The sequence below is a fragment of the Triticum urartu genome, chromosome 5A (assembly GCF_056163025.1).
Source record: "Triticum urartu cultivar PI428250 chromosome 5A, HENAU_Tu73, whole genome shotgun sequence".
In the NCBI taxonomy this organism is placed as follows: domain Eukaryota; kingdom Viridiplantae; phylum Streptophyta; class Magnoliopsida; order Poales; family Poaceae; genus Triticum; species Triticum urartu.
The window spans coordinates 121,365,554-121,391,093 of record NC_141877.1 but is presented as its reverse complement, the minus strand read 5'-3'; positions in this window follow the sequence as shown (position 1 = coordinate 121,391,093).

The window sequence follows — 25,540 nt, the reverse complement described above, 5'->3', positions numbered from 1 at the left end:
GGTTCAGTTAACAGCCATCGATCGATCGCTCGGGTTTAGTAACGCGTAGCCTGCAGTGCAATCGCTTGGGTTCAGTTAGAGCCCAACGCCTCGCTCGGGTTCAGTTAGAGCCAACGCCTCGGACACACGCGCGTACGTGTACGAGAGAAACGCTCATCGCTCGGCCCCCGACCGCCCACCGTAACCGGGAACTCCCTGAAATTTTCCGCCCCCTCGCTTCTACCATGATTTTTCTGTCATAGACGGCCCAAAGAATGTCATGCAGCTGCGTCTCCGGCCCGCCTAGGACGAAAAGCCCATTTTCTGTCATGATTTTTTGTAATAGAAGTAGGAGCCCACCACATCTATGATGATATCGGGTTTTCTCACAATTATCGTCATAGAAGTGTCATATGTATGACAAAAAAATTTCATTCGGCCCAAAATGTCACGGATGTGTCTTTTTTTGTAGTGTAAAAGTGAGCATAAACGGTATTGCAATGCTTTGAGACAAGGCATAGGGTTCATACTTTCAATAGTGCTAGTCCTCTCAACAATAATAACATAATTGGATCATATAACTATCCCTCAACATGCAACAAAGAGTCACTCCAAATTCACAAATGGCGGAGACCAAACGAAGAGATTATGGTAGGGTACGAAACCACCTCAAAGTTATTCATTCCAATCAATCCGTTGGGCTATTCCTATAAGTGTCACAAACAGCCCTAGAGTTCGTACTAGAATAACACCTTAAGACACAAATCCACCAAAACCCTAATGTCACCTAGATACTCCAATGTCACCTCAAGTATCCGTGGGTACGATTATACGATATGCATCACACAATCTCAGATTCATCTATTTAACCAACACATAGAACCTCAAAGAGTGCCCCAAAGTTTCTACTGGAGAATCACGACGAAAACGTGTGCCAACCCCTATGCATAGGTTCATGGGCGGAACCCGCAAGTTGATCACCAAAACATACATCAAGTGAATCATGTGATATCCCATTGTCACCATAGATACGCACGGCAAGACATAAATCAAGTGTTCTCAAATCTTTAAAGACATCCGATAAGATTACTTCAAGGGGAAAACTCAATCCATTACAAGAGAGTAGAGGGGGAGAAGAAACATAAGATCCAACTATAATAGCAAAGCTCGTGATACATCAAGATCGTGCCAAATCAAGAACACGAGAGAGAGAGAGAGAGATCAAACACATAGCTACTGGTACATACCCTCAGCCCCGATGATGAAGATGGCCACCGGTGAGGGATCCCCCCTCCGGCAGGGTGCCGGAACAGGGTCCCGATTGGTTTTTCGTGGCTATAGAGGCTTGCGGCGGCGGAACTCCCGATCTAATCTCTGTTCTAGAAGTTTTAGGGTATGTAGGTATATATGTGTGCAGGAAGTATGTCGGTGGAGCTTCGGGGGCCCCACGAGGCAGGGGGCGCGCCCTAGGGGGGTGGGCGCGCCCCCACCCTCGTCAGCACCTCCCTTCTCTCCTGACGTGGGGTCCAAGTCCATTCGGTAGATTTCCTTCCAAAATAACTTCTCCAGTTGATTTCGTTCCATTTCGGCTCCGTTTGATATTCCTTTCCTTCGAAACACTAAAATAGGCAAAAAACAGCAATTCTGGGCTGGGCCTCCGGTTAATAGGTTAGTCCCAAAAGTAATATAAAAGTGGAAAATAAATCCCAATGTTGTCCAAAACAATAGATAATATAGCATGGAGCAATCAAAAATTATAGATACGTTGGAGACGTATCATTCCTCCACCCGACATCTGGGACCCACCGGAAGGGCCTCTGCATTTCGCGAAAATAACGTGCCACCCGCTGACATGTCAGACGCACCAGCTATCTTCGCACGCAAGAAAGTGCCTCCTTATTATGCACAAAAAAATTAATATTCCCCCTGCCAGCTGGAACCCAGCATAGTGGGAGGCTGACTTGTGGGCCTACCAAGTTGACAGGGACGGAGGGCTTTGTCAACTTAGTCAATATGAATGATTCTAGCTCCTGTTATCGTACGATGTTCATCCAACGGCCGTAGTGCTTCTTCAACCTCTGGTCTTCTTGCACCAGCCGCCCAAACCAGCGCCGGTCGTGCCGCATGCTCCTGCCTTCCGCCCCCTACTACTCCCACCGCTGGCCAGGCAATCCCTCTACTCACCCACACCCCTTGTTATTCTGCGGTGACAGCAGCCTCACACCGCAGTCGAATCAGTGAACACTCGTACTCCTCTTCACGTGGGCATCCACTGCCGCGTCTTCCCCGGCTCCGAGTTGTCCCCTTCCTAGTCCTCGCGTCGTCCACTGCCGTGGTGCTCTCGGTGCGGCGTGGTCAAGGAACGACTTCCATCGGACGTGGAATGTACGTGGAGAGGCTGACAGCTGGGTCCACGGCCGCAGCAAGGAAGTGCCTCCTTATTACACACAAAATAATGATTCCTCCACCTAACAGCGGGGACCCACCGGATGGGCCACCGTATTTCGCGAAAAAAACGTTTCCCCCTGACTGCTGGGACCCACCGGCTACATCTTCTCACGCAAGGAAGTGCGTTTGGGCAAAAAAACGATTCGCCCCCCTGAGTGCAGGGACCCACCAGCTACATCTTTGCATGCAAGGAAGTGCGGCCGGGCAAAAAAACTAATTGCCCCCTGACTGCTGGGACCCACCAGCTACATCTCCGCACGCAAGGAAGTGCGTGATAGTCAGGACCCACCTGGTCGAAGCGTACGTAGCGTTGTCATTCTGGTCGCGAACGTGTACGTACATACTGGTCGATATACAGGCACGCACGTGTCGCAGTAGAGGCGCGCACGTGTCGTAGTAGAGGCGCACGTAGCATGTACACGTACGTACAACGGCCAGGGTACAAGAAGGAAAATACGGCCACATATGTGTACATACGGGCGTGGTCTCGAACACCTACTCGCGCATACGTACGGCCAGGGCTTGTGTACATGGCTGGGTCGGAACGGAGAAACAACGTCGTCGTCATGTTCATGGGGAAGCAACAGAATGCATCATGTTCATGGGGAGGCATCAGAATGCGTCGTGTTCACCGGGAGGCAACGGAACGCGTGGGAGCCAACCGGCTGGGTCGGAATGGAATGCGTGGTCGTGTTCATTGGGAGGGCTTGGATGGAAGAGACGATGGAAACGAGGCCTGGCATACCGTGCAACGGAGGAAACGGACCTCTTACATTTGGAACAGGTTCCTGTTGATCGGGAGGGGTCTGGCGTACCGAAAAACGGAGGAAACAGACCTGCTACGGTCGAAACGGGGGTCCTGTTGATCGGGAAGGGTGTGGCATACCGCAAAACGGAGGAAACGAACTTGTATTGGAGCGTTACGGTCGAAACAGGGGTCGTGTTCATCGGGAGGGGTGCGGCGTACCGCAAAACGGGACTCCACGAGATACTGTTCATCTCCACCGTTGACATCCTCCAGCCTCCAGGGGCTCCTATCCATCCAGCCTCCACCGCGCGCTACTCCACCAGCTACTGTTCAACCACCCTCCACCGTCTACTGTTCATCCAGCCCTCCAAACCACGGGGTCCTGTTCAACCACCCCTCCACGGGCACCCCTCCACCGTCTACTGTTCATCCAGCCCTCCACACCACGGGGTCCTGTTCAACCACCCCTCCACCGTCTACTGTTCATCCAGCCCTCCACCACACCATGGGGTCCTGTTCATCTAGAGGCAACGCCACCGCTCACTGTTCATCCAACCCCCCCCCCCCCCCCGCCCAACACTCACTGTTCATCCCAGAGGCAGCATCGATCGGCTTCAGTTAGCAGCAGTAGTGAAGGAATCGCTCGATCGGGTTCAGTTAACAGCCATCGATTGATTGCTCGGGTTAAGTACCGCGTAGCCTGCAGTGCAATCGCTCGGTTTCAGTTAGAGCCCAACGCCTAGCTCGGGTTGTTGGGGATCGTAGTAGAAATTCAAAATTTTCTACGCATCACCAAGGTCAATCTATGGAGTAACCTAGCAACGAGGGGAAGGAGAGTGCATCTACATACCCTTGTAGATCGCTAAGCGGAAGCGTTCAAGTGAACGGGGTTGATGGAGTCGTACTCGTCGTGATCCAAATCACCGATGATCCTAGTGCCGAACGGACGGCACCTCCGCGTTCAACACACGTACGGTTGGGAGACGTCTCCTCCTTCTTGATATAGCAAGGTGAGAGGAGAAGTTGAGGGAAAACTCCGACAGCACAACGGTGTGGTGGTGATGGAGCTCGTGGTTCTCCGGCAGGGCTTCGCCAAGCAGTACGGAGGAGGATGAGGTGTTGGAGGAGGAAGAGGGCTGCACCAGGGGAAGGGTCCGGCTGCCCTCTCTCTCCCTCACTATATATAGGGGGAAGGGAGGAGGGGAAGGCGCCCTAGGGTTCCCTAGGGGAGGGGCGGCGGCCACAGGGGAAACCCTAGATGGGTTTGGGCGCCCCCACCCCCTAGGAAACTTGCCCCCCAAGCCAGGAGGGGCGGCTTCCCTAGGGGTGGCGCCCCCACCTCTCCTGGTTACATGAGATGGGGTGGGAAGGGCACTCAGCCCCTTAATGGGCTGATGTGCTCTCTGCCCTTGGCCCATAAGGCCCCCCAACGCTTGCCGGGGCCTCTGAAACACCTTTCGGACACGCCGGTCATCACCTGGTACCCCCGGAACAATTCCGGACTCCAATACCCTTCGTCCAATATACCAATCTTCACCTCCGGACCATTCCGGAGATCCTCGTCATGTCCGGGATCTCATCCGGGACTCCGAACAACCTTCGGTAACCACATACTATTTCCCATAACAACTCTAGTGTCACCGAACCTTAAGTGTGTAGACCATACGAGTTCGGGAACCATGCAGACATGGCCGAGACAACTCTCCGGCCAATAACCAACAGTGGGATCTGGATACCCATGTTGGCTCCCACATGTTCCACGATGATCTCATCGGATGAACCAAGATGTCCATGATTCAATCAATCCCGTATTCAATTCCCTTTGTCCAACGGAATTGTACTTGCCCGAGATTCGATCGTTGGTATCCCGATACCTTGTTCAATCTCGTTACCAGCAAGTATCTTTACTCGTTCCGTAACACATCATCCCGTGATCAACTCCTTGGTCACATTGTGCACATTATGATGATGTCCTACCGAGTGGGCCCAGAGATACCTCTCCGTTTACACGGAGTGACAAATCCCAGTCTCGATTCGTGCCAACCCAACAGACACTTTCGGAGATACCTGTAGTGTACCTTTATAGCCACCCAGTTATGTTGTGACATTTGGCACACCCAAAGCACTCCTACGGTATCCGGGAGTTGCACAATCTCATGGTCTAAGGAAATGATACTTGACATTAGAAAAGCTTTAGGAAACGAACTACACGATCTTGTGCTACGCTTAGGATTGGGTCTTGTCCATCACATCATTCTCCTAATGATTTGATCCTATTATCAACGACATCCAATGTCCATGGTCAGGAAACCGTAACCATCTATTGATCAACAAGCTAGTCAACTAGAGGCTTACTAGGGACATGGTGTTGTCTATGTATCCACACATGTGTCTGAGTTTATTATCAATACAATTCTAGCATGGATAATAAATGATTATCATGAACAATGAAATATGATATAATAATAACTAATTTATTATTGCCTCTAGGGCATATTTCTAACAGTGTCCCACTTGCACTAGAGTCAATAATCTAGTTCACATCACCATGTGATTAACACTCACAGGTCACATCGCCATGTGACCAACATCCAAGAGTCTACTAGACTCAATGATCTAGTTCACACCACTATGTGATAAACACTCAAAGAGTTCTGGGTTTGATCATGTTATGCTTGTGAGAGAGGTTGTAGTCAACAGGTCTTGCCATATTCAGATCCCTATGTATTTCGCAAAACTTTATATCGTAGATGCTGCTACCACGTTCCACTTGGAGCTATTCCAAATTGTTGCTCCACTATACGTATCCGGTATCTCTACTCAGAGCTATCCGGATAGGTGTTAATCTTGCATCAACGTAACTCTTTACGTCGAACTCTTTATCACCTCCATAACTGAGAAACATTTCCTTATTCTTCTAAGGGTAATTTTGACCGCTATCTGGTGATCTACTCCTAGATCACCTTTGTATCCTCTTGCCAGACATGTGGCAAGGCACACATCTGGTGCGGTACTCAGCATGGCATACCGTATAGAGCCTATGACAAAAGCATAGGGGACGACCTTCGTCCTTCCTCTTTCTTCTGCCGTGGTCAATCTTTGAGTCTTACTCAACTTCACACCTTACAACTCAGGCAAGAACCCCTTCTTTGACTGATCTATTTTGAACTCCTTCAAAAACATGTCAAGGTGTGCGTTCTTTGAAAGTATCATCAGGCGTTTTGATCTATCTCTATAGATCTTGATGCCCAGTATGTAAGCAGCTTTATCCAGGTCTTCCTTTGAAAAACACTCTTCAAATAACCGTTTATGCTTTCCAGAAATTCTACATTATTTCGTATCAACAATATGTCATCCACATATACTTATCAGAAATGTTGTAGTGCTCCCACTCACTTTCTTGTAAATACAAGTCTCTAGCAAACATTGTATAAACCTAAAAGCTTTGATCACTCCATCAAAACATATATTCCGATTCCGAGATGCTTGCTCTAGTACATAGAAGGATTGCTGGAGCCAGCATACCTTTTAGCATCCTTAGGATTGATGAAATCTTTTATTGTATCACATACAACTTTTCTTACGAAAACTGGTAAGAAAACTTGTTTTGACATCCATCTGTAAGATTTCATAATCGAAAAATACAGCTAATGCTAACATGATTCCGACGGACTTAAGCATCGCTACGGGTGAGAAATTCTCATCGTAGTCAACTCCTTGAACTTGTGAAAAGACTCTTTCCCACAAGTCGAGCTTCATAGACGATAACACTACCGCCCACGTCCGTCTTCTTCTTAAAGATCCATTTATCTCTATGGCTTGCCGATCAACGGGCAAGTCCACCAAAGTCCATACTTTGTTCTAATATATGGATCCTATCTTGGATTTCATGGTTTCTAACCATTTGTCAGAATACAGGCCCACCATCGCTTCTCCATAGCTCGTAGGTTCATTGTTGTCTAACAACATGATATCCAAGACAGGATTACCGTACCACTCAGGAGTAGTACATATCCTTGTCGACCTACGGGGTTCGATAGCAACTTGATCCGAAGCTTCATGATCACTATCATTAACTTCCTATTCAACAGACGTAGGCGCCACAGAAAACATCTTTCTGTGTTGCATCACTCTCTGGTTGAAGTAAAGGTTCGACAACCTCATCAAGTTCTATCTTCCTCCCACTCAATTCTTTCGAGAGAAACTCCTTCTCGAGAAAGGACCTGTTCTTAGCAACAAACAATTTGCCCTCGGATCAGAGATAGAAGGTATACCCAACTGTCACCTTTGGGTATCCTATGAAGATGTGTTTGTCCGCTTTGGGTTCGAGCTTCTCCGGCTGAAGCCTTAAGCATCCCAGCCCCAAACATTAAGAAATGACAACTTTGGTTTCTTGCCAAACCAATGTTCATACGACGTCGTCTCAATGGACTTATATGGTGTCCTATCTAAAGTGAATGCAACTGTCTCCTATGCATAACCTCAAAATAATAGCGGTAGATCGGTAAGAGACATCGTAGATTGCACCATATCTCATAAGGTTCGATTACGACGTCCGGACACACCATTACCTTGTGGTGTTCCAGGTGGCTTCAACTGCGAAACAATTCCACAATGTCTTAAGTGATTGCCAAACTCATAACTCAGAAAATCCCCTTTTGATCAGATCGTAGGAACATGATCTTCTTTGTTATGATGATTCTTAACTTCACTCTGAAATCGCTTGAACTTTTCAAACATTTCATACTTGTGCTTCATTAGGTAAATATACCTATATCTACTCAAATCGTCAGTGAAGATGAGAAAATAGCGATATCCACCGCACGCTTCAATTCTCATTGGATCACACGCATCAGCATGTATGATTTCCAACAAGTCACTTGCCCATTTCATTGTACCTGAAAATAGGGTCTTAGTCATCTTTCCCATGAGGCATGGCTCGCATGTGTCAAGCGATTCAAAATCAAGTGACTCCAAACATCCATCGACATGGAGTTTCTTCATGCATCTTACGCCAATATGACCTAAGCGGTAGTGCCACAAGAAAGTGGTACTATCTACATCTTTTGGCGTGAACATGTTTATTACCACGACCGAGATTCAGTGAACCATTCACATAGGGTGCATGACCATGAAAGGTATTATTCATGTAAATAGAATAACTAGTATTCTCTAACTTAAATGAATAACCGTATTGCAATGAACATGATCTAATCATATTCATGCTCAACGCAGACACCTGATAACATTTATCTAGGTTCAATACTAATCCCGAAGGCAGATGGAGCATGCGATGGTGATCTCATCAACTTTGGAAACACTTCCAACACACATCATCACCTCTCCCTCAGCCAGTCTACGTTTAGTCCCTAGCTTTTGCTTCAAGTCACCAATAATAGTAACTGAACCGGTATCCAATACCCAGGTGCTACCAGGAGTACTAGTGAGGTACACATTAATAACACGTATATACTTTGAAGTTGCCAGCCTTCTTATCTACCATGCATTTGGGGTAATTCCGCTGCCAGTGACCGTTTTCCTTACAATAGAAGCACTTAGTCTCGGGTTTGGGTTCAACCTTGGGTTCCTTCACTGGAGCGGCAACTGGTTTACCATCCATGAAGGTTCCCTTCTAGCCTTTGCCCTTCTTGAAACCAGTGGTCTTGTTAAACCATCAACACTTGATGCTCCTTCTTGATTTCTACCTTTTGCGTTCCTAAGCATCGTGAACAGCTCCGGGATCAACTCCATCCCTTGCATGTCATAGTTCATCACGAAGATCTAGTAGCTTAGTGATAGTGTCTAGAGAACTCCATCAAACACTATCTTATCTGGAAGTTAAACTCCCACTTGATTTAAGTGATTGTAGCACCCAGACGTTCTGAGCACATGCTCACTAGCTGAGCTATTCTCCTTCATCTTGTTGGCAAAAGAACTTGTCAGAGGTCTCACACCTCTCGACACGGGCATGAGCCTGAAATCCCAATTTCAGCTCTTGGAACATCTCATATGTTCTATGGCGTTCAAAACGTCATTGAATCCCGAATCTAAGCCGTAAAGTATGGTGCACTAAACTATCAAGTAGTCATCAGGATGTGTCTGTCAGGTGTTCACAACATCCACAGACGACATTGTAGGGGTTTGCACATCGAGCGGTGTATCAAAGACGTAAGCCTTCTGTGTAGCAGTGAGGACACTCCTCGGACTACGGACCTAGTCCGCATCATTGCTTACAATATCTTTCAACTTAATCTTTCTCTAGGAACGTACTGAAACAGGGAACTACAACGTGAGCTATTTATCTACAACATATTTGCAAAGACAATTTAGACTATGTTCATGATAATTGAGTTCATCTAATCAAATTATTTAATGAACTCCCACTCAGATAGACATCCCTCCAGTCATCTAAGTGAAACATGATCCGAATCGACTAGGTCGTGTCCGATTATCACGTGAGACGGACTAGTCATCAACGGTGAACATCTCATGTTGATCGTATCTTCTATACGACTCATGTTCGACCTTTCGTTCTTCCATGTTCCGAGGCCATGTCTGTACATGCTAGGCTCGTCAAGTTAACCAAAGTGTATTGTGTGTGTAAATCTGGCTTACACCCGTTGTATTCGAACGTTAGAATCTATCACACCCGATCATCACGTGGTGCTTTGAAACAACGAACCTTCGCAAGGGTGCACGGTTAGGGGGAACACCTTTCTTGAAATTTTAGTGAGGGATCATCTTATTTAAGCTACTGTTGTTCTAAGCAAATAAGATGTAAATCATGATAAACATCACATGCAATCAAATAGTGACATGATATGGCCAATATCATTTTGCTCCTTTTGATCTCCATCTTCGGGGCTCCATGATCATCGTTGTCACCGGCATGACACCATGATCTCCATCATCATGATCTCCATCATCGTGTCTTCTTGAAGTTGTCTCGTCATCTATTACTTCTACTACTATGGCTAACGCTTTAGCAATAAAGTAAAGTAATTACATGACGTTTATGTTGACACGCAGGTCATAAATAAATTAAGACAACTCCTATGGCTCCTGCCGGTTGTCATACTCATCGACATGCAAGTCGTGATTCCTATTACAAGAACATGATCAATCTCATATATCACATATATCATTCATCACATCCTTTTGGCCATATCACATCACAAGGCATATGCTGCAAAAACAAGTTAGATGTCCTCTAATTGTTGTTGCAAGTTTTTACGTGGCTGCTATAGGTTTCTAGCAAGAACATTTCTTACCTACGCGAAAACCACAACGTGATATGCCAATTTCTATTTACCCTTCATAAGGACCCTTTTCATCGAATCCGATTCGACTAAAGTGGGAGAGACACACACCCGCTAGCCACCTTATGCAACTAGTGCATGTCAGTCGGTGGAACCAGTCTCACGTAAGAGTACGTGTAAGGTCGGTCCGGGCCGCTTCATCCCACGATGTCGCCGAATCAAGATAAGACTAGTAATGGCAAGCAAATTGACAAAATCGACGCCCACAACAACTTGTGTTCTACTCATGCATAGAAACGACGCATAGACCTAGCTCATGATGCTACTGTTGGGGATCGTAGCAGAAATTCAAAATTTTCTACGCATCACCAAGATCAATCTATGGAGTAATCTAGCAACGAGGGGAAGGATAGTGCATCTACATACCCTTGTAGATCGCTAAGCGGAAGCGTTCAAGTGAACGGGGTTGATGGAGTCGTACTCGTCGTGATCCAAATCACCGATGATCATAGTGCCGAACGGACGGCACCTCCGCGTTCAACACACGTACGGTTGGGAGACGTCTCCTCCTTCTTGATCCAGCAAGGTGAGAGTAGAAGTTGAGGGAAAACTCCGACAGCACGACGGCGTTGTGGTGATGGAGCTCGTGGTTCTCCGGCAGGGCTTCGCCAAGCACTACGGAGGAGGATGAGGTGTTGGAGGAGGAAGAGGGCTGTGCCAGGGGAAGGGTCCGGCTACCCTCTCTCTCCCTCACTATATATAGGGGGAAGGGAGGAGGGGAAGGCGCCCTAGGGTTCCCTATGGGAGGAGCGGCGGCCACAGGGGAAACCCTACATGGGTTTTGGTGCCCCCACCCCCTAGGAAACTTGCCCCCCAAGCCAGGAGGGGCGGCTGCCCTAGGGGTGGCGCCCCCACCTCTCCTGGTTACATGAGATGGGGTGGGAGGGGCGCTCAGCCCCTTAGTGGGCTGATGTGCCCTCTCCCCTTGGCCCATAAGGCCCCCAACGCTTGCCGGGGCCTCTGAGCCCCTTTCGGACACGCTGGTCATCACCTGGTACCCCGGGAACAATTCCGGACTCCAATACCCTTAGTCCAATATATAGATCTTCACCTCCGGACCAATCCAGAGATCTTCGTCATGTCCGGGATCTCATCCGGGACTCCGAACAACCTTCGGTAACCACATACTATTTCCCATAACAACTCTAGCATCACCGAACCTTAAGTGTGTAGACCCTACGGGTTCGGGAACCATGCAGACATGACCGAGACAACTCTCCGGCCAATAACCAACAGCAGGATCTGGATACCCATGTTGGCTCCCACATGTTCCATGATGATCTCATCGGATGAACCACGATCTCGAGGATTCAATCAATCCCGTATTCAATTCCCTTTGTCCAGCGGTATTGTACTTGCCCGAGATTCGATCGTCGGTATCCCGATACCTTGTTCAATCTCGTTACCGGCAAGTCTCTTTACTCGTTCCGTAACACATCATCCCGTGATCAACTCCTTGGTCACATTGTGCACATTATGATGATGTCCTACCGAGTGGGCCCAGAGATACCTCTCCATTTACACGGAGTGACAAATCCCAGTCTCGATTCGTGCCAACCCAACAGACACTTTTGGAGATACCTGTAGTGTACCTTTATAGCCACCCAGTTACGTTGTGACATTTGGCACACCCAACGCACTCCTATGGTATCCGGGAGTTGCAGAATCTCATGGTCTAAGGAAATGATACTTGACATTAGAAAAGCTTTAGCAAACGAACTACACGATCTTGTGCTACGCTTAGGATTGGGTCTTGTCCATCACATCATTCTCCTAATGATGTGATCCCGTTATCAACGAAATCCAATGTCCATGGTCAGGAAACCGTAACCATCTATTCATCAACGAGCTAGTCAACTAGAGGCTTACTAGGGACATGGTGTTGTCTATGTATCCACACATGTATCTGAGTTTCCTATCAATACAATTCTAGCATGGATAGTAAACGATTATCATGAACAATGAAATATGATATAATAATAACTAATTTATTATTGCCTCTAGGGAATATTTCTAACACGGGTTCAGTCAGAGCCAACGCCTCGCACACACGCTCGTACGTGTACAAGAGAAACGCGCATCGCTCGGCCCCCGACCTCCCACCGTAACCGGGAACTCCCCGAAAATTTCCTCCTCCTCGCTTCTACCACGGTTTTTTCTATCATGGACGGCCCAAAGAATGTCATGCAGCTGCGTCTCTGGCCAGCCCAGGACGAAAAGCCCATTTTCTGTCATGATTTTTTGTCATAGGAGTAGGAGCCCACCACATCTATGATGATACCGGGTTTTGTCACAATTATCGTCATAGAAGTGTCATATGTATGAGAGAATTTTTTTTCGTTCAGCCCAAAATGTCACGGATGTGTCTTTATTTGTAGTGATTGGAAACTCTGTAGACATTCCCTGCAAAAATGAAGCATATCGTGAGACACTTGCCGAGAGCAATGTGTAATATGTATATATATGTGTGTCTGTGTGTGTGTGTATATATATATGTGTGTGTGTGTGTGTGTGTGTGTTGTGTGTGTGTGTGTCTAAAACAAGCACACACCAAAAAATTCGATCAATTCACAATTATCACATATATATAAATATACATTAAACACATTTGCACACATATAATACATTTCATCAATTCACAGGTACACATAATGTGTGCATTTCATCACAATAATATGAGCACTAGAACAAATCTATTTGAAAATAAATTGGTAGAGGGAGGTCTTAATTATACCATCCGAACCGATTGGGACGCCGGCGGAGGAGGCTGGACATGATGAGTTGCGCAGCGGAACGGTGGGGCGGGGGCGGGGAGGCGGCGGTGGTGGGACCTCATTGGGGGGCAAGGCGGGGTGGGGGTGGGGGCGGGCGGCCGGTGGCACGGTGGAGGGCAAGGCGGGGGCGAGGGCAGAGAGGGGGGGACGACGGCCGGTGGCAAGGCGGAGGCGACGGAGGAGTGCAGGGCGGTGGCGTGAGATGTAGGGAGAAAGTGAAAACGTGGTCATTTTCACTCTCAGAGGGTAATGAAGCCTAGTTGTTCATTGTTAGTGCCGGCGTAAGTGACGTTGCCAACGCCAACAATAGGTTTTTAAAATAAGGTCGGCCACCTATTCATGGATGTCGTTTTGAGCGATGACATGCATAATACATATATTTACAACGACACAAATTCTTCTCATGGTTCAGAGTACTTAAATATGGTACGGTTAATTTAGGGTACACAAATTCTTCTCATGGTTCAGAGTACACAAATGAATCATGTAGTACGACATCGTTTGACAACCCTCTCAACAATGGTTTGGGTCTTCTTAATCTTGCTTGAGTACTCCCGGCCAGCGCTATGAATCTTTCTCAGGAAGGGACATCTTGTCGCAGGCAAGGTAGTTCTTCTCCTTCTAGTGGTGTACTCATGCTCCTCATATATCTCGTCTTCTATTGGGTCCAAGCCAAATTGATCATAGTCATCCTCGTTGGCGACTTCGTCCATCCCAACGATGCTCCTTTTGCCTCTCCAGATGACAACACGACTCGGCTTTGAAGGGTCAGTTAAATAGAAGCATTGTGCCACGTCCTTAGCAAATACCCAAGGCTCATATTTGGCATTGATTCTTGATATGTCTCCATCGATCTACTACCGAAGGGGGGCACCTGGGTGGGCACAACCCACCAGGGCATGCTCCCCCCTCCAGGCACGCCCAGGTGGGTTGTCCCCACCTGGTGGCCCCGTAGGCCTCAACCCTGATACTATAAAATCACATTTTTGGAGAAAAATATCAAGTAGGAAGAATTATCGCGTTTCACGAGACGGAGCCGCCGCCACCTCCTTTTCTTCATCGGGAGGCCAGATCTAGAGTCCGTTTGGAGCTCGGGAGAGGGGGATCTTCGATTTTCATCATCGCCAACCCTTCTCCATCGCCAATTTCATGATGCTCCCCACCGGGAGTGAGTAATTCCTTCGTAGTCTCGCTAGTCGGTGAGGAGTTGGATGAGATTCATCATGTAATCGAGTTAGTTTTGTTATGGCTTGATCCCTAGTATCCATTATGTTCTGAGATTTATGTTGCTATGACTTTGCCATGCTTAATGCTTGTCATTTTGGGCCCAGGTGCCTTGATTTCAGATCTGAACTGTTTATGTTATCACCATTATATCTATGTTCTAGATCCAATCTTGCAAGTTATAGTCACCTACTACGTGTTATGATCCGGCAACCCTGGAGTGACAGAAGTCGGGACACTTCCCGGTGATGACCGTAGTTTGAGGAGTTCATGTATTCACTACGTGTTAATGCTTTGTTCTAGTTCTCTATTAAAAGGAGACCTTAATATCCCTTAGTTTCCAATAGGACCCCGCTGCCACGGGAGGGTAGGACAAAAGATGTCATGCAAGTTCTTTCCATAAGCACGTATGTCTATTTACAGAATACATGCCTACATTATATTTATGAGCTGGAGCTAGTGATGTGTCGCTCTAGGTTATGACTGTTATATGATGAATATCATCCAACGAATTCACCAATCCAATGCCTACAAATTTCTCTTATATTGTTTATGCTAAGTTACCACTGCTACTGTTACTATTGCACTTGCTACAAAATCATTGCTATCACTGTTATGTTACTATTGCTGTTGCTACTACTATCAAAACTATCATACTACTTTCCTTCTGATCACTTTGCTACAGATGACTAATCTCCAAGTGTGGTTGAATTGACAACTCAGCTGCTAATACTTGCAAATATTCTTTGGCTCCCCTTGTGTCGAATCAATAAATTTGTGTTGAATATTCTACCCTCAAAAACTATTGCGATCCCCTATACTTGTGGGTTATCAAGACCTTTTTCTGGCGCCGTTGCCGGAGAGCATAGCTATATTTGTTGAGTCACTTGGGATTATTATCAAATTATCATTATGAAGAATCTAAAGGACGCTAAGACTAAGATTTTTCCCTCCAAGACGAGGGGAGCTAAGGACTTGCCATCTAGCTATGCACTTGATTCACCTTTCGTTCTAAGTAAACTTGCAACACCACCACATGCTATTAATCCTGATATGTCGCAAGTTATTGATGATTCTACTTCTGCTATGAATGATATTTATGATGGTTCTACTACCTTGGTTGATGATAATGTGCCACTGGTTGAATTTCTTGATGAACAACTTGCTAGAACTAAAGCTTTGTAGAATATTGAAACTGATGAAATTGTTGAAACTGATAATCTTGAAACACCTATTAGACCTAGTTCTCCTAGATATGAATTGCCTAAGGTACCTGAAGGTTATGTTATGGATGAGGAGACAACTAGAGACTTTCTTGCTTGCAATGATAGGGATGATCTTAAGAAATTATTATGCAAACTGAAAGAAAAATCTTTGAATTCTAGAATGAATTGTGATCCTAAGTTTTCTACCTCCCCTATCTTTGTCGATAACAAGGATTATGAATTCTTTGTCGATCTAGAGTTAATTACTTTGGTTGAATCTAAACCTTTCCATGGTTATGAAATCGAAACTGTTGTGGCACATCTTACTAAGTTGAACGATATAGCCACTCTTTTTTCTCATGATATTCTCAAATTATTTCCGTTCTCATTAAAGGGTGATGCTAAGACTTGGTATAATACTCTTGCTCCTGGTTGTGTGCGCAGTCCCCAGGATATGATTTATTACTTCTCTGAAAAATATTTTCCTGCTCAGAAGAAACAAGCTTCCTTACAGGAAATATTTAACTTTGTGCAAATTGAAGAATAGAGTCTCCCAAAAGCTTGGGGGAGGCTTCTCCAATTGCCTAATTCTTTGCCTGATCATCCTCTTAAGAAAAATGAAATACTTGATATCTTCTATAATGGACTAACATATGCTTCTAGGGATTTCCTAGATGGTTGTGCTGGTTGTGTTTTCAGGGAACAAACTATTGAACAAGCTGAAGAATTATTGAATAAAATATTGAAAAATTATGATGATTGGACTCTACCTGAACCACCGCTCAAACCTACTCCGAAGAAGAGGGGTATCTTATATCTCAGTCCTGAAGAAATACAAGAGGCAAAGAAATCTATGAAGGTAAAATGTATTAAAGTTGAGGATGTCAAAAATTTACATCCTATTGAAGAAATACATGGGCTTGATACACCACCATCACCTAAGGTGGTAGAGGTAAATTCTTTAATGAAATTCAGTGAAAATTCCATCCTTACAATATGCATCCCAGTCAATGCCTTTATGAGTTTGATAACTACATTAGAAAGCAAGATCACTTCAATGCAAATGTTAAGAAACAATTGAAATACAATTATGTATGATTGCTCGCTTGAGTGACTTGTTATTTAGAATCACCAATGATGTTAGAGGTGAAGGAAAACATGCCTCTATGGTTGAAACTCATCTAGAACAAGTTGCTAAATCTCAAAGGAAATTGCTTGATGAAATGAACAATAATATCAATGATCATGCTATTAGAGTAATGAATAGGGGAGGTAGAATGACTCAGGAACCACTTTATCCTGAGGGACACCCAAAAAGAATTGAAAAAGACTCTCAAAGAGTTAACACTGATGCACCTAGTCCTACTAAGAAGAAGATAGGACTTTGCATGCCTCTAATGAACCTGAAGTAGAAAAACCTCCTGATAATGATAATGAAGTCTCCACCTCTGATGCTGAAACTAAATCTGGTAATGAACACTCACCTTATATCGGTGCCACAAGCCCTGGGTCTGTTGCCCAGCTGTGCACATGCACAAGATCAAGATTGAAGCACCAGCTCAAGTCAGAGGTTGAAGAACCAATAGATTTGAAGAACCAACATGCAACCCAGAAGGACCGAGATCGAGCCAGAGGAGCAAGATATCAGCAAAAGAAGGGCCTCCCTTGCCGGCTAGGCGAGCCCGGCAAGCGGCAAGGCCACCACAAGTACCAAGCAACCAAGACTCCCCGGCAGAGCCTGCCAGGCCTCGCGGGGGCTGAACCACCCCGCCAACCACTCAAGCACGACTCACGTCGTCAATCAGTGCGGTGTCAAGCCGCAAGGTGATTAAGTGGCAGCCATTTGCCACATGGCAGCCATTTCCTATGGAAGGAACCCACAGATGACACCCGTCCTACGATGTGTCAAGAGAACAGATACGGAGCTGGCAAGATAGCTCAGCAGGGCTTGCCGGGCAACCAGTGATGTGACACTAAGAGGTGCATTTAATGCACCCTGTCAGCCTGCAGAGTTAGGTATGATAGCACTGTTCGCTATCATATCAGTGGATAATGACAACTTTGCCATTGTGGTGACCCCTTAATCTATAAAAGGAGGCCCATGGCACTCGTAGGAGGGGTTGGAAAGTAGATGAACCCAAGCCACCATACGCATGTAGTCGCTGCAGCCCCGAGGCATACCCTACAGATACGTCTCCAACGTATCTATAATTTTTGATTGCTCCATGCTATAGTATCTACTATTTTGGGAAATATTGGGCTTTACTATCCACTTTTATATTATTTTTGGGACTAACCTATTAACCGGAGGCCCAGCCCAGATTTCCTGTTTTATGCCTATTTCAGTATTTCGAGGAAAAGGAATATCAAACGGAGTCGAAACGGAATGAAATCAACTCGAGAAGTTATTTTTGGAAGGAAACCTACCAGATAGACTTGGACCCTACGCCAGAAGATGAAGGAGGTGCTCACGAGGGTAGGGGGGCGCCCACCCCCTAGGGCGCGCCCCCTGTCTCGTGGCCCCCCCTTCAGTCCACCGACATACTCCTTTCACCCATATATACCCAAGTATCCTAAAACTTCCAGAACAGAGATTAGATCGGGAGTTCCGCCGCCGCAAGCCTCTGTAGCCAGCAAAAACCTCTCGGGACCCTGTTCCGGCACCCTGCCAGAGGAGGGAACCCTCACCGGTGGCCATCTTCATCATCCCGGTGCTCTCCATGACGAGGAGGGAGTAGTTCACCCTCGGGGCTGAGGGTATGTACTAGTAGCTATGTGTTTGATCTCTCTCTCGTGTTCTTGATTTGGCATGATCTTGATGTATCGCGAGCTTTGCTATTATAGTTGGATCCTATGTTGCTTCTCCCCCTCTTCTCTCTTGTAATGGATTGAGTTCTGGAGAAGTTATTTTATCGGATTGAGTCTTTAAAGATTTGAGAACACTTGATGTATGTCTTGCGTGGGATAACCGTGGTGACAATGGGTTATTCTATTGATCCACTTGATGTATGTTTTGGTGATCAACTTGCGGGTTTCGTGACATTGGGAACCTATGCATAGGGGTTGGCACACGTTTTCGTGGTGATTCTCCGGTAGAAACTTTGGGGCGCTCTTTGAGGTTCTATGTGTTGGTTTGAATAGATGAATTGAGATTGTGTGATGCATATTGTATAATCATGCCCACGGATACTTGAGGTGACATTGGAGTATCTAGGTGACATTAGGGTTCTGGTTGATTTGTGTCTTAAGGTGTTATTCTAGTACGAACTCTAGGGCTGTTTGTGACACTTATAGGAATAGCCCAATGGATTGATTGGAAAGAATAACTTTGAGGTGGTTTCGTACCCTACCATAATCTCTTCGTTTGTTATCCGCTATTAGTGACTTTGGAGTGACTCTTTGTTGCATGTTGAGGGATAGTTATGTGATCCAATTATTTTATTATTGTTGAGAGAACTTGCACTAGTGAAAGTATGAACCCTAGGCCTTGTTTCCTATAATTGCAATACCGTTTACGCTCACTTTTATCGCTTGTTACCTTGCTGTTTTTATATTTTCAGTTTACAAAAACCTATATCTACCATCCATATTGCACTTGTATCACCATCTCTTTGCCGAACTAGTGCACCTATACAATTTACCATTGTATTGGGTGTGTTGGGGACACAAGAGACTCTTTGTTATTTGGTTGCAGGGTTGCTTGAGAGAGACCATCTTCATCCTACGCCTCCCACGGATTGATAAACCTTAGGTCATCCACTTGAGGGAAATTTGCTACTGTCCTACAAACCTCTGCACTTGGAGGCCCAACAACGTCTACAAGAAGAAGGTTGCGTAGTAGACATCACCTGCCAGGCAAGTGTACTATGCACCACCGCATCATTCCACCATCAATCCACCAAAGCAGGAGTAGAGTCTTACGCCTCGTAGCGGCCCGAACCTGGGTAAATTTCTTGTGTGCTCACTACCATGCCGTCGTGCGCTGATCTGCTCTTTGTGCAACGCGACGTCCCCCCGCCGAACCAGCAAGGGGCCACCTGGTCCCATAGGTGGCCGCGGATATCCCGGGACATCTTTGGTGCGCCAGGTAGGGGGTTCGCTTGCGCGAACCTGAGAGCATGCGCAGCGCGTCGTCTTCATCTCCATCTTCATCTTCGACGACGCCATCGACCATGGCGCCCAAGAAGAAGAAGTTTGGCCCTTCGTCCCAGCCATCCACCTCGAAGGCTCCGCCGCCCGTAGCCTCTAATGTTGCGGGGGATGCGGAGACGAGCGAGGACGTGAGCGCTGCTGGGGCGTGGCTGGAGCAGGTGGTGCCATCACCGCTCCCCCGCGGCCGACACGGGGGCTGGAGATGCCGCAGGAGAACAACATCAGCAGTGTCTTGGCGGTCACGCTCCGCTAGGTGCGGGTGAGGGGGTCACTCCGCTTGCACCCCGTCCTCCCGTCAGCGAGCACAACCACAGCAACGGCGCTCGGTCCGGGGTGAGCCATCGTCCTCCGGCCGCCCTTGCTACGGAAAAGCCGACCAGTCTGTTGCGCCCAACGGAACCGTTGACCCCCAATAACCATTGCCGCGTGACCCTGCTGCCCAGGTGGTCATCCCACAGCAGCATGGGTGTGCTGCCGCCGTCGCCACCGCTGACACCATCAGGAGCCAGGTGACGGTGTGGTCTGCGTCATCATCATCTATGCCAAGCACAGCCATGGAGGCTATGGCGCGAGCCCAGCTACTATTAAGGTTTCCACCAACAGCCGAGCAGATGGAGGAATGTTGTGCCACCATCCAAAGCTTGTCGGTTTCGCTGAGGCTGGGGGCTCGTGACGAGCTAGCCTGCCACGACCTCCCCAAGCGATAGCAACCACCCGTACTCCTGGCCGAACGGAGGGGGTTGTCCCCACCGTGCAGTCCCCACCGCGGTAGCCGACGCTGGCGCAGCAGAATGAAGACCCCGACGACGTCTTGATGGCCTTATCCGACCCTCAAGCACGTTCAGGCCAACGTCGAGCCCCGGAGGATAGGCGGCGAGGAGACGCGCGTGTTGTCATGGATCGGCACCGCGACGACCTCTGCCAGACCGACGGGTACGGCAACCTCAACGTCGATGAGCCTGCGCTCGGTGTTGGCAAGTGCCTACCATGCGAGGTTGGCATTCCTGCCTTTGTACGAGAGTTGCGGCAAGTCTGTTGGCCGTCCGTTCGCACATTCAAGCCAGAGATACCTGAGAAGTACGATGGGAGGCTGAACCCGGTTGAGTTCCTGAGCATGTACACCATAGTCGTTCAGGCTGCCGGGGAAAGAGATGAGAAGGTGTTTGCCAACTACTTCCCTTTGGCCCTCAAGTTCAATGTGAGGTCTTGGCTAATGCACCTGCCAGAGAACTCCATTTTATCATGGGAAGATCTGTGCCTACCTTGGTTGCACCAAAACCCCAATAGCCATTGTTGCTTTACTTGGCGGCAACCAACCAAGTGGTCAGTGCGGCCCTGGTAGCACATCGAGAAGTGGATGAGGTAGAAGGTGGCCAAATCACGGCAGAGTCAGAAAAGGATCAGGACAGCAATGGGCACGACAACGAGAGCAACCCCAAGGACGCGGCAGGGAAGAAAGTGGTGCAGCGCCCAGTATACTCCGTCAGGTCCTTGTTACAAGGGGCTAGATCGAGGTACTCTGGTGTGCAAAAGTTGATCTTTGGCCTCATCATGGCCTCAAGGAAAATGCGCCACTACTTCCAAGCCCACGAGATCATGGTTGTTACTCGTTTTCCATTGCAAAGGATACTCCGAAATGCTAAGACCACCGGAAAAATAGTGGAGTGGGCTTTGGAGTTATCCAGCTCTGGTTTGAAGTTTGAGAGCACATCAACTATTCAGATCAGGGCACTGGCAGAATTTATTGCAGAATGGACGCCAACCCCTGATGAGGAAGTGATAAAAACAGCTCTCCCCGGCAATAATCATCCCAGGACTGGATTATGTATTTTGATGGTTCTTTTTCCCTACAAGGTGTAGGGGCTGGCGTGCTTCTTGTCGCCCCCTCCGGGGAGCACTTGAAGTATGTCGTCCAAATGCACTTTGCCCGGGAAGAAGCCACCAACAATACAACTGAGTATGAAGGATTATCAAAGCCCATTCATGGAAGCATGCGTTGAGGAAGTGAGGAGGTTGGAGGAGCACTTTAATGGGTTGCAAACAGAGCACGTACCTCGTGCGGAAAACAACATAGTTGATCACCTGTCGGAGTGTGCTGCGCAGAAGCTTCCTGTGGAACCAGGAACTTTTATTCTCCATCTCTCTTCGCCCTCCGTATCACCAGCCACAATGGCCAGGAAAAGGAGAAAGTTGGACTATGGTAAGCCTCTCCCGATCGAGCCATCCGCTCCCGGCAGAGACCCTGCCGGAAACAACTCCTCACAGCCTGCTGGACCACCCCTCCAGCCGGGCCTATGGACCCCGTGAACGAGGCTGGTGCTCCCGCAGTAGAGGAGGTGCCGCTAGTCCTTGTTGTAGAGCCCCAAGCTCCAACTTGGGCAAGGCACATCGCCAGCTTCCTCCAAACCAGAGAACTTCCCGGCGACCAAGATGAAGCTGAGAAAGTAGCCCAGAGGGCCAGTATGTATCAGTTTGTCGATGACACTCTATACAGAAGGAGGCCCAATGGTGTGAAATTGAAGTGTGTCTGCCGGGAGGATGGAAAGGAACTGTTGGCTGAGATTCACAGAGGAATGTGCGGCTCACACATTGGATCAAGGGCATTAGTTGGGAAAGCATTCTGGCAAGGATTCTATTGGCCCACATCCCTCCAAGATGCAGTTGAGCTCGTCACGACATGTGAAGCCTGCCAGTTCCATTCCAAGAGAACGCACCTGCCTGCCCAAGCCCTTCAGACAATCCCTCTATCATGGCCATTTCCGGTGTGGGGGCTCGATATCCTCGGCACCTTCCCCCGAGCAATTGGGGTCTTTCAATTCTTGTTCGTTGCCGTCGACAAGTTTACAAAGTGGCCGGAAGTGACTGCCAGGAGAAAGGTGACTGCTCAGTCAGCTATCAAGTTCTTGAAAGAATTGTGTGTCGTTTGGGAGCTCTGGCAAGGATCATCACTGACAACGACACCCAGTTCACGAGCCACACCTTCATGCATTACGTTCATACCCTCAGATGCAAGACCTCATTCGCTTTTGTGGCACACCCCTAGAGCAATGGACAAGCTGAGAGGGCGAACGCTGAAGTTCTTCATGGACTCAAGACAAGAACTTTCGATACACTACAAAAGCACGGGAGGCGGTGGATCGAGGAGCTGTCGGTAGTTCTCTGGTCCCTCAGAACGACATCTAACCGAGCTACCGGGCACACTCCCTTCTACCTAGTCTACGGGGTAGAAGCAGTTATCCCCACGGAACTCATTTACGGGTCCCCTCGAGTGCTTGCCTATGATGAAGTAGCGCAAGATCAGCACCGGCGTGACGACGCTATGCTACTTGAGGAAAACCATCTCCGGGCCGCTACGCGTGTTGCACGCTACCAGCAAGCCCTGCGTTGCTATCACAGCCGCAGGGTTCGTGCCCAGTGTTTTGAGGAAGGTGACCTTGTCCTTAGGCGCGTTCAGTCCGCCAAGGGTACACACAAGCTGTCACCGAAGTGGGAAGGCCCTTACCGGGTAGTACGAGTCACCAGACCTGGCGTAGTCTGTCTAGAGACCGGGGATGGCACTCAGTTGAAAAACTCATTTAATATTGAGCATCTCCGTAAGTACTACCCGTAAGGTGCGAGGCTGTCGGGCACTGCCCGGCAGCCACCCTTTTGTATAGGCCTTGCCTCAGCTTCATGTAACCCCTTGTACGAAGCCGGGCTGATGACCCCGTTCAGGAGAAAATAAAGAAGCTATGTAGGGGGCCCCAACTAAGATTGCATGCATGCATGAGCAAACCCAGATCACAGCATAAGCATTTCATGAGCATTTGCATATGCATATAGATAGGATTGCATCATGCATTCATTCTCATCTACATGGAGTTGTAGGATCCTATCGTGAACTTAGCTTGGACAAAGGACGAGAAGATTGCATGGCACAACGATCCCCGGCAAGCCAAACAGATAAGTTCACCTCTTGTCCATTAGTGTTCTGTAAAGCTATAACTTTGCATCAGAAAACCTTGCCTCTCTTTTCAAACTTAGGTGCTCCCATCCATGACTCGACCGTTGCTTCAGCCAGGATGGTCGTAGTAGCCTTTGGTAAAAAGGAGCCAGTGGGGGGCTGGCCCCTCTCTGTCTGTTCCCCGGCAGACAGAGCTCTTTGGCGGACAAAGATGGTGCCGGCAGGATATCCTGCCGGGGAAAACTCATTTATTTTTATTAAAGGGGCTCTCCACCTCTGCATGGACATATACATGCATGGGTTCCTGGCAAGGATCATCTTTTTCATTCATATGCTGATACAAGTACAAGCATTATAGAACACAAAGATGGACTCGAGAGATTACATTATTTGAATTAAAATTTGGCAATTGCCGGCTAATTTAAGATTGAAAAAAGATAAGTGCCCCATAATCGCCTCTTTTTGTTTTCCCTCCTTTAGGCACTATGGCGGAAGGAGGAAAAGACGAGAAAAGAAGCACCCAATGAAGGAAATATGCCCTAGAGGCAATAATAAAGTTATTATTTATTTCCTTATATCATGATAAATGTTTATTATTCATGATAGAATTGTATTAACTGGAAACATAATACATGTGTGAATACATAGACAAACAGAGTGTCACTAGTATGCCTCTACTTGACTAGCTCGTTGATCAAAGATGGTTAAGTTTCCTAGCCATTGACATGGGTTGTCATTTGATTAACGGGATCACATTATTAGGAGAATGATGTGATTGACATGACCCATTCCGTTAGCTTAGCACAAGATCGTTTAGTATGTTGCTATTGCTTTCTTAATGACTTATACATGTTCCTATGACTATGATATTATGCAACTCCCGTTTACCGGAGGAACACTTTGTGTGCTACCAAACGTCACAACAAAACTGGGTGATTATAAAGGTGCTCTACAAGTGTCTCCAAAGGTACTTGTTGGGTTGGCATATTTCGAGATTAGGATTTGTCACTGCGATTGTCGGAGAGGTATCTCTAGGCCCTCTCGGTAATGCACATTACTTATGCCTTGCAAGCATTGCAACTAATGAATTAGTTGCGGGATGATGTATTACTGAATGAGTAAAGAGACTTGGCGGTAACGAGATTGAACTAGGTATTGAGATACCGACGATCGAATCTCGGGCAAGTAACATACCGATGACAAAGGGAACAACGTATGTTGTTATGCGGTCTGACCGATAAAGATCTTCGTATAATATGTGGGAGCCAATATGAGCATCGAGGTTCCGCTATTGGTTATTGACCGGAAACATGTCTCGGTCATGTCTACATAGTTCTCGAACCCGTAGGGTCCGCACGCTTAATGTTTCGATGACAGTTATATTATGAGTTTATATGTTTTGATGTACCGAAGGTTGTTCGGTGTCCCGGATGTGATCACGGACATGACGAGGAGTCCCGAAATGGTCGAGACATGAAGATTGATATATTGGAAGCCTGTGTTTGGATATTGGAAGTGTTCCGGGTGAAATCGGGATTTTACCGGAGTACCGGGAGGTTACCGGAACCCCACGGGGACTTAATGGGCCTTAGTGGGCCTTGGTGGAAGAGAGAGGAGGCGGCCAGGGCAAGGGCCGCGCCCCCTCCCCCTAGTCCGAATAGGACAAGGAGAGGGGGGCGGCGCCCCCCCCTTCCTTCTTCTCCTCCACCTCTTTCCCCCTCCCAAGTCCTAATCCAACTAGGAAAGGG